This window comes from Suricata suricatta, chromosome 5 (genome assembly GCF_006229205.1).
Source record: "Suricata suricatta isolate VVHF042 chromosome 5, meerkat_22Aug2017_6uvM2_HiC, whole genome shotgun sequence".
In the NCBI taxonomy this organism is placed as follows: domain Eukaryota; kingdom Metazoa; phylum Chordata; class Mammalia; order Carnivora; family Herpestidae; genus Suricata; species Suricata suricatta.
In genome coordinates, this window is record NC_043704.1 from 19,580,550 (window position 1) to 19,591,306 (window position 10,757).

Consider the following 10,757-nt stretch of genomic DNA (forward strand, 5'->3'; position numbering starts at 1 on the left):
TCTGCCCCCTCCTGCATTTGTCCCCAGATGAGACTTAGGAGACCCCCTCTAACAATTCTGACATAAGAGACTACCAGGGCAGCTACTGAGGAAGAGAAAGAAAGAGATTCTATCTGTCAGGAGGTCCCGGGAGCCTCCTCCCCCAAAAGTCAAGCCTCCTTTACACCATAGCCACGCACTGGTCCTCTCCTCCCACAGACTCACCTAAGGCGATTAATTTGCATCAACGGCCAGAAGAATGGGGATCCTCATCGAGCTTCAGAAAACACACTCCAAAAGCAATGAACTGCTCTATCTAAAATCTCAACCACAAGAGCAAACAAGAAACACTAAGTATTTAAGGAATTTAACACCATAAAAGAGACACTCTGAATTTAAGAAATACCTATTGCAAGAAAAAAAATTTTTTAGCTGAAAAAAACTCTAAAATACTAGAAGAAAAAAATTACGTGTAAATGTTGGAAAGAAAAAAACAAAACTATGATATTTTCTATCAATGTGAATGTCCACCTAGGACACACAAGACAGTCTACTAATAAACTTTTAGAATAGAGTTATTAGTTAGATAGATAAAAGATCAATAAATAAGAATTAATAGTGCTTTTTTATACCTGAAATAACTAAATAGCATGTATTTAAATATCCCATAAGAGCAAAGAAAAGAAAATACTCATAATTAAGTTTAATAAGAAATGTACATTTAGGTGCCTGGGTGACTCAGTCGGTTAAGAGTCCGACTTCAGCTCAGGTCATGATCTCCCAGTTCATGAGTTTGAGCCTTGCGTCAGGCTCTGTGCAGACAGCTGAGAACCTGGAGCCTGCTTCAGATTCTGTGTCTCCCCATCTCTCTGCCCCTCCCCTGATCACACTCCGTCTTTCTAGCTCTCTCAAAATTAAATAAACATTTAAAAAAATTTAAATAAGAGATACACATTTATGAAGAATTTTGTAAAATTTTACTGAAGACAAAGAAGCTCTCAAGTAATAGAAAGGCAAACTATTTCTAGATGGAAAGATCCAGTATTGAAATATATCAAATCTCTCTAAATTATATATAAATTTGATATTTCTCAATCAACATCACAAAAAGATGTTACATGAAATGAAATAAAATACAATAAAATGAAATGAAATAGATAGTACAATTTTTCAAAGAATAATGAGGAGAGACTTTCTGGACCATTCTAAATTTGATAAATAGTGTGGCATTGTTCCAAGAATCGATAAATAGATCAATATGAAAAGATAAAGCATGTGATATTTCAAATCAGGAGAGAAAAGACCAACAACTCAATAAATGATGTTGGGATAACAGGATGGCTATTTATAGACAGATTAAAAACTAAGCTCAATAACACATTAAAGGTATTAAAACTTATATAAGTATTGGGAAAAATATAGGGGAACTTTATGTCTTCATCTTAAAGTGAGGAATACTTTCATAAGCCATAAAGTGAAAAGACTTTAAAAATTCAAATGCTTTGAATAATGTAAAGATTATAAATAAAAATCAAGGATGACAATGACCAAAAAAAAAAATATTTCAACATCTATGGCAGGTAAGTATTAATAACCAATATAAAATACCTCCAGATATCAATAAAGACTGAAAAAAAGGCCTCACAAAAATAGACAAAGAAATTCAGAGAAGAAATATGTCTAATGAATAGTTTTTAAATATGCTCAACTTCCTCTGCAATTTGGGGTATGTATAATTTTTAAATAACAAGTTAAAAAAAAACTTATCTAATGGACAAAAGTGAAAAAGCAGGATACTATTTTATTCTGACAAGACTGTGTAGGGAAACAGACTCTCATTAGTGAGAATAAGTTAGAACAGACTTTTGAAGTTTAACTTTTTAGTACTCATCAAAATTTTACGTGTGCATTTTCTTATACCTATACAATCCACTTCTAGGATTCTATGCAATAGACACACTCGGTATCCACAGAGAAAACTGGTCATTGTGGCATTTTAAGATAAACGTATGGACAAGAACAGTATATGACTAAACAAACAATAGTACAGCCATAGCGTATAATGCTATGAAAGTCATTTTTGTAATAGAAAAATAGGCACTAGCATAAAGGGTTACCAAGATATATTAGTGAAAAAAGAAAATTCTTAAATGCAAAAGAATATACAAGAAAAGGTTAAGATATCAAGGCATTGAACAGTAATTACTTCTTAGATAAGAAAGAGGTGAAATTTTTAGAGAAAGTAACAATGAACTTTCACCTTACTGTCCATATTTTTTAAATTATTTTTAAGTTTAATTACTTATTTTGGGAGAGAGAGCACACACGTGCACAACCACTCGTTCGCCAAGCACAAGCAGGGGAGGAGCAGAGAGAAGTAGAGACAGAACCCCAAGCAGCCTCTGCACCATCAGTGCAGAGCCCGATGCAGGGCTTGAAGTGAGATCATGACCTGAGCCGAGATCAAGAGTCAGAACATGAACTAACTACACCACCCAGGCACCCCTACTGTCTGCATTTTTTATTGTTTGACTTTTTTCTTGAAATGAGCATATATAGCTACCAGCAGAAATGATACACTTAGAAACCTTTTTACAGGGATGGCAAGTGTTTACTCAACCAAGGTAAAATAATTTGGCCACTTAAAGCAAAGATAGGGGGCGCCTGGGTGGCTCAGTGTCAGACTTCAGCTCATATCATGATCTCATGGTGCCTGAGTGATCTCATGGGGTTCTGTGCTGACAGCTCAGACCCCGGAGCCTGCTACAGATTCTGAGTCTCCCTCTCTCTCTGCCCTACCCCACTCACATTCTCTCTCTCTCTCTCTCTCTCTCTCTTTCTCTCTCTCTCTCTCTCTCTCTCTTTCTCTCTCTCTCTCAATAAATAAATAAATAAACAAATAAGTAAATTAATAATTTTTTTAAAAAAGCAAAGATCTGCGTGATGGTAGTGTGAACACAGTTCCCTAGAGATCCACTTGCATGGGTAAGCTATGGTAGGTTTACTACCTAGACCAGTCCTGTCCCTTTCTTCACACCCAGGAAGTCACATCCTAGCATGATGTCTCCCCCACACCCCCACACTCCCGCCATACAATGATACGTAGCCTTGTGTCTCTCCCACCATGTAGATCCAATCTTCCTCGTATCAATGGCAGATTTCTAGTTCTCCCATCCAGGGATTGCTCACAATATGGCTGAACGATTTTCCAATCAGCAGAACTGGCAATGGCATACCATAGCATGCAAAGTTTACCACTTGAATCATTCTTTTGAACAAAGGGGGGAACCATTGAAATATATATACATCAGAACATACATCAGAAGAATTACTCCAAGAAACAGGAAAAAACTTAGATACATAATTTTCTACACTCTCAAAGAAACTAAAGAGGGGGGAAAACTATATGAAAAGATTTTTGTGAGAAGGGATATGAAATTAAAGAGGAAATAAGAAAGGTGGTGAATGTGAGCTGGGCAGAGGTCACCGAAAAATCGAAGTTAACAATACAAACATCATAGAAATAAAAAAGAGATAGAAACATAAAACAATATAATACATAACTAGTTTCTGAACAGCACTGGGGACATAAAAGAGAGGCTTATAAAAATCCTAAAACTTAAGTGGCAAAGGACAAAGAGAAAAGGTAATTAGAAAGATAGATGTGGAAGAGAGGTCAAATAGAACCAATGCAAGCTTAACCAAGGAAGGAATCCAAACACATGGATCAGAAAATAGTGCTCAAATATTAAACAGAACACATGTCTGAAATAAAGGGAGACCAGAATCTGGGGCTCAAAGGGCTGTGCCATGTTCCAAGGAAAAACAATATGCTCTGATAATCAACATGATACATCCTTGTGAGGCTGTTTACCTTTGAGAATAAAAATAGAGTTATAGGAGCATTCAGTCAGAAAAAGCAATTCACCTGAAGGAGAAAAATCACAATGGCCTCAGATTTCTTTATAGTCATACTCAGCACCAAGAAAATTGTGAGCCAAGTAGTTTATAAATAGCCATCCTTGGAGAAAACCACTTGATGATAAATTTTCATCAAACAAGTGCTGTAATCAAAAGAACTGAGAAAGAAAGAATTAATGACATAAAAGTATTTGTAATTTGCACCAAACTGATTAGAATATAGAAGGCTGGAAACTATGCAAATGTATAAACATTGAAATGTGTAAGTAAGCATATAGCTAAGAAAAAAAGCGCAAGGCAGGGGAAATGGGGTCAGGAGAAAAGTACAAATATGCTCATTGCTTAATCTTTCATATCAGGAGTTAAAAGATATTATTTATTCCTGATAGTCCAAGTTTCCTTCTGATATATATATTTTTAAATTTGTTTTTGAGAGACAGAGAGAGACAGTGCGAGCAGGGGAGGGTCAGGGAGAGAAGGAGACACAGAATCCGAAGCAGGGTCCAGGCTCTGAGCTAGCTGTCAGCACAGAGCTCAACGCGGGGCTCAAACCTACAATCAATGAGATCATGACCTGAGCCTAAGCTGGACGCTTAACTGACTGAGCCACCCAGGCGCCCCTCCTTCTGATATTTAAAGTGGCTCCTTTAACAAATCTTTAGCAGTAATGTAAGTTTGGTTTAACATTGGGGGGAAAAAATGTGAGTCATCATATATAAATAGACCATAAAAGAGCAATATGAACACCCCAATAGATGCAGGAGAAAAGTATTTTACAAACTTCAACACCCAATTGTGATAGAAACACGGCAGACTGGAAATAAAACAGGACCTCCTCAATATAAAAAAAAAAAAATGGCATCCATAGGAAACCTGGAGATGAAAAACTACTGAATATTGCTGAAAAGAATTTAAAAAGGCTAGAGAAATGGAGAAATGTACTGTGTTCACCAACCAAAAAACATGCAACACTGTTCAAATAAGATATCAATTCTCAAATTGATCAACAGACTTGACACAATTTCAAAATGTGTTTGTGTACAAATTATAAGCAGACTCTAAAATTTATACAGAAACGCAAACACCTAGAAAAGCCAAGGAAAAGAAAAAGTTAGAAATCTTTAGAAAAAGAAAAACAAACTTGGAAGCCTTAAACTCCCACTTAGTATAATGTACACACTTAGACTCAGTATAAATTTACAGTAATCAAATTAGTCTGCTATTGACATGAAAACCAATGGAAAAAATAGTAAGTCCAGAAATACCTACACTGATTACCAACAAAGGGGCCAATGTATTTCAGTGTGGAAAAGATATTCAACCCTCCTCTTCACACCATATCCAAAATTTAGCTCAAAAAGGATAGACCTAAATGAATGTAAGAGATAAATTTTTTTAACTTGTAGAAGAAAATGTAGGAGAAAAAATTCTTTTACTTCTAGTTACACTGAATTTCTATAAAAACATAAACTGTGGGGCGCCTGGGGGGCTCTGTCTGTTGCGCGGCTGACTTCTGCTCAGGTCATGATTTCACGGTCTCCTGGCCCCTCTCCCACTCAGATAATGTCTCTCTTTCAAAAATAAATAAACATTTTTTAAAGAGATAAAAACATAAGCCATAAAGGCAAAAGAGTAGTAAATTGGACTTCAAAAATTCAAAAGCTTGTTCTTCAAAAGATACTGTTAAGAAAATAAAAAGTCTAAGTCATAGACTGGGTTAAAATATTTGCTAAACATAATAGGTGATAAAGTATTTGTTAGGAGAATATATAAAGGGCTCATGACTCAATAAGACAAACAATCCAATTAAAAATTGGAGAAAATTTTTGAAAAGATACTTCATCAAATAAAATAGATAAATGTAAGTGAGCATATACGAAGTTGCTCAATATCATTTGCCATTAGGGAAACGCACATTAAAACCACACTGATATGCCACAAACACTCACAGGAATTAAAAAAAAACTAATTTACAAAACCAAGTGCTGGTGGAGCAGTGGGCTCACTCACCTGCTGTGGGTAGAACTATAAAATGGTACAACCATGTGACAAAGTTTAGCAGTTTCCTTTTAAGTGAAATACACTCTTACCTAGCAACTCAGCAATCTCACTCCAAGTATTTCCCCAAGAGAAATGATAACATATGCTCAAAGACATGCATTTGAATGTGCATAGCCACTTTCTTCATTAACAACCAGAAATTTGCAACTGTCCATCAAGGAGTGGATATAAACAAATTGTTGTATATCCATACAATAGGGCACCAAGTGGAAAAGTCCAGATACAAAAAAATTGCATATTGTATGACTCCATTTAAACAAAACTCTAGAAAGGGCAAAATTACAATGACAAAAAGCCATTTAGTGGTTGCCAGGGGCCACGCATAGGAAGAAGCAAGAAAGGAGCCAGAAGGGAACTTTCTGGAGTGATATGTTCTATATCATGACTGTGGTGTTTATTCACAGCAAAATATAAACTCTGCTTTTATGTAATTATACAAAAATGCAACTTATAAAGTAGTTCTATGTAAGTACACACACAGAAAAACAACTGTACACATTTGTCAAAACTCACAATTGCCAACTTAAAATTGTCAAATTTTGTTGTTTATATATTTACTTCATCCACAGTGATACTTTTTAAAGCAGGAAATTAGAAAGAAGATCAGATTCTACAATAAGGTACATTCCATAATAAAAGTCTAATCTCCTAGATAGGATGCTTTATATTCTTTGTACATGATTATTGTAAACTTGAGAAACCCCTATAGAAATCTTCTGAAAACTGGTAGAATAGTAAAATAAAAATTAAAAAAAAACCACTTATAACAGGAAAATATCACCTTTTAAAAATTCACAAATATACAAATTGATGGCTGCCAGGGGGCAGGGGTTCAGAGGATGGGCATAATGGGAGAAGGGGAGTGGGAAATACAGGCTTTCAGTTATGGACTGAGTAAATCATGGGGCCAAAAGGCGCAGCATAGGGAGTATCATCGATGATACTGCCATAACATTGGTGGTGTTATGCCCAGATTTCAATATCACCCCCAAAAACCAGAGACCACCAGGGAGAAAGAGTCACACATGCAAAAGCTAAGGGCTTTATTACGGGCTTAGGCTCGCCGGACCTAAACTTGGGCTCACAGACTTCACCAGCGCAGTGGATCCATGCTGAGAGCCCCGAACAAAGGCGGGGTAGGGCCTTTATGGGTTTGGGGAAGGGGGAGTTACAGGAAATTGTGACACAGGTACAGGGGTCCAATCATTATTGCCTAACATTATTGGCAGTAACTTTAACCATACACAGTGTCCAGAGTGTTCATTACTTTTGGCGGGACCCAATCACAACATTTAGAGTATTAACCAATTACAGGGTGGACCCAGGACCCTCACGTAGGGTGTAACTAGTCTTAAGCAATAAGTGATTATCTATAGTTTCTATCTCTAGGCCCGCCCTTAGAAATGTTAAGGGTGTTAGCTGGCCTTTCCTGATTGGGTGTTACAAAGGTGGTCCCTCCTGCCTTGGGCAGTGTGTGCCCTTTTATTGTCTAATGATTCTGAGAAACCGACACCTAGGCCTCCAAGGTCAGAGGGAAACTTGAAGCCTGTCATGGAGTCAGTTTGGTTCAGACCTATGTCCTTACAGTAACAGCTACCTTTGTGGTGAGCACAGCATAACTCACAGACTTGTCCAATCACTACATTGTACACCTGAAACTAATGTAACATCATGTGTTAACTGTACCTCAAAAATTTTTTTAATTCATAAATATATAAAATACATATGCTACATCTACGAAAAAAGTTTCAAGTTACTCCCGAGGAAAAAAGAAAAAAAGAAGGGGTAACTGTAAAGGTATATTCTTCTCTTAGTAAAATTTTGTCCTGAAAGTCTTTGCTCCCCTCTAAGTTGAACTATAAATTAATTACAATCTCAGTCAATAGAATAGACTCTAGAAACAGTCCCAAATATACATTCTCACTTTGAATACGACTAATAGGTTACTTGAAATCATTGGGGAAAAGACAACATATTTAATAAATGATGTTGGGATAATTTTTAAGCTCCTGGAAAACATGTTTACATGCATATCTCACTCCCCTTAAGTACAATAAAGTCTATTTACATCAAAAACTTAATATACTAAAAATAGAACCATAAAGTCTGAATAAAATATGAGTTTTTTAAAAATTACCCTACAGTTTGGAAGATCTATCTAAGCCAACTTATAAAATTCAAAATTCAGAAAGATAAAAACTAATAAATTTGACTACTTTTAACTTTAACTATCTGCAATGGAAAAATTTACTGTAACTAAATTCAAATGATAATTTACAAATGGAGTAGAAACAAATTGGCAGCACACATGACAAAGGGCTAATTTCCTTAAAATTAAAAGTGCTCTTATAAGTTAATAAAGAGACAGCTAACCAAAAAGAAAATATGGCAAAGAACACAAAGAAGGAATCAGGGAAAAGAAGTGCAAATGGCCTATAAAATGAAAAGATGCTCAACTTCACTTATTATTAGTAAAATTAATAATAAATAGGGTTGCCGTAGGGCACCTGGGTGGCTCAGGGCATTGAGCATCTGACTTGGTTTTGGCTCAGGTCATGATCTCATGTTTGGTGAGATCGAGCCCCACATCTGGCTCTGTACTGACAGGATAGAGCCTGCTGCGCATGTTCTCTCTCTCACTCTTTATCTCTATCTCTATTTGTCTATCTCTCTCTTCCTCAAAAATAAATAATAAACTTGGAAACAAAAGAAAAAATAGTAATAAGATGTGATTTTTCAGATAGACAAGAAGACAAAACTTTGTTACTACTTGGCATGGCCACCGTGGGGATCCCAATGTGGTAAGAAATAGGAACACGGAGTGTTATAACTAGGGAGGAGCTGAGTTTGCCTTTTATGGGAATAATTGCTCACTGCGTGCCAGTTTGACTCCTGCCTCCCCCCAATGGTAGGAGATACAGAGACTACGTAACCCTGGACACCTTCAGACTTGAACCAGAGAATTCCAGGTTCAACTCCAAGATCCATAAAAGAGGCACGGGGGAACTGTATCCTCGCTTTGATCAAACTTGACTGTGCTGGTTCTCAAACTTTGGCAAATATCAGAATCGCCTGGAGGGCTTGCTAAAACACAGATTTCTGGGCCCTGCCATGAGAGATTATGATTCAGGAGGTCTAGGGTGGGACCTGAAAACTTGCATTTGTAACAAATTCCTAGGTAGGACTGCTGATCCCGGGCCAGGGACCACACTTTGAGAACCTCTGGTCCAGGGACCACCCCTTGGCCTACTTGTTTGCTGTTTCAGCAGCAAATGAAATAAAACCAACACTGATTGGAGTCTCAGTGCCAATCTTCAAAGCCAGACCAGCCCTCTGCGGTTTGGCCGAGCTTATCAATTGGTAAAGATGGATAATAAAATATTTTCCCACAGAGCTAGTGAGAGAATAAACATATGCAGCCCTTCTCCATTTGGCAATATTTCTCAAAATTCACATGCATATATCTTTGGCCCAGGAATTCCAATTCCCAGTATATATTCTGTATATATGCTCCTCTCAGAATGCATAAAAATTATGTGTACAAAGAAAGATGTTTAGAGTCGCATATTGGTAATAGCTGAAAACCAGGAGCAAATGTCGGTCAATTGGGAGTTGCTGAAATAAATTAGGCTACGTCTCAAGGGAATACTTTGCAGCCATTAGAATGAATGTGGTAGATTCATCATACTGAAATGGAAATGTGCCCACAGTGTATAATTGTGCAAAAGATCAACTGCAAAATAGTACATGAATGTGATCCTTTTTTGTCAAAATTAGAAAGATAGATTATATATAAGATATGACAAATAGTATGAATAGTATGAATAATCAATCATAAAGATATGGTTGATATATATGCATAGTACACAAATGTGTATGTGTATCAGCAAGGTTTCTGAAAAGCCCCTTATCGATGTAGCCTAGAAAGGGGGCTAGAGCCCCAAGACAGTGATACTGCCTGGCTACGGAGAAAACATACATGACATTGAAAAACATTAATTAGGGATGCCTGGGTGGCTCAGCCGGTTAGGCATCCGACTTCGGCTCAGGTCATGATCTTACAGTTTGTGGGTTCGGGCCCTGTGTCGGGCTCTGTGCTGACAGCTAGCTCAGAGCCTGGAGTCTCCTTCAGATTCTGTGTCTCCCTCTCTCCCTGACCCTCCCCTGATCACACTGTCTCTGTCTCTCAAAAATAAATAAAAAACATTAAAAAAATTTAAAGAAAGACATTAACTTTACAATGCTCCTGCTTGAATTATTTTACAAAAAGCACATATACCCTGTTTCATTTATTTAAAACCCATTTTTTACACATTTAAATAAATGTTCAATTTATTTGGATTACAGTAAAATGTAAACTTTTTAAATAAGTATTAAGTGTTGACAAGGATGTAAGGTATGTTACCAATGATGCATTGCTGGTAACTACATAACTTATTAAAATAATTTTTTAATAGTTTATTGTCAAATTGGTTTCCATACAACACCCAATGCTCTTCCCCACAAGCGCCCTCCTCCATCACCACCACCTCTTTTCCCCCCTTCCCCTTCAAGCCTCAGTTTGTTTTTCAGTATTCAATAGTCTCTCAAGTTCTGCATCCCTCTCTCTCCCCCACTCTCTTTCCCTCTTCCCCTCCCCCTGGTCCTCCATTAGGTTTCTCCTGTTCTCCTGCTAGACCTATGAATGCAAACCTATGGTATCTGTCCTTCTCTGCCTGACTTATTTCACTTAGCATGACACCCTCCAGGTCCATCCACTTTCCTACAAATGGCCATATTTCATTCTTTCTCATTGC

General features: G+C 37.0%; 1 long non-coding RNA gene across 1 annotated transcript in view; it reads right to left on the minus strand.

Annotated features, from left to right (window-relative positions):
- Positions 1-241: 241 nt before the first annotated feature.
- Positions 242-10,757, minus strand: part of LOC115292597 — a 67,186-nt gene continuing 56,670 nt past the window's right edge. The window contains exon 3 of the long non-coding RNA XR_003909049.1: positions 242-302. This is a non-coding gene — a long non-coding RNA (uncharacterized LOC115292597). The remainder of the gene's footprint in view (positions 303-10,757) is intronic.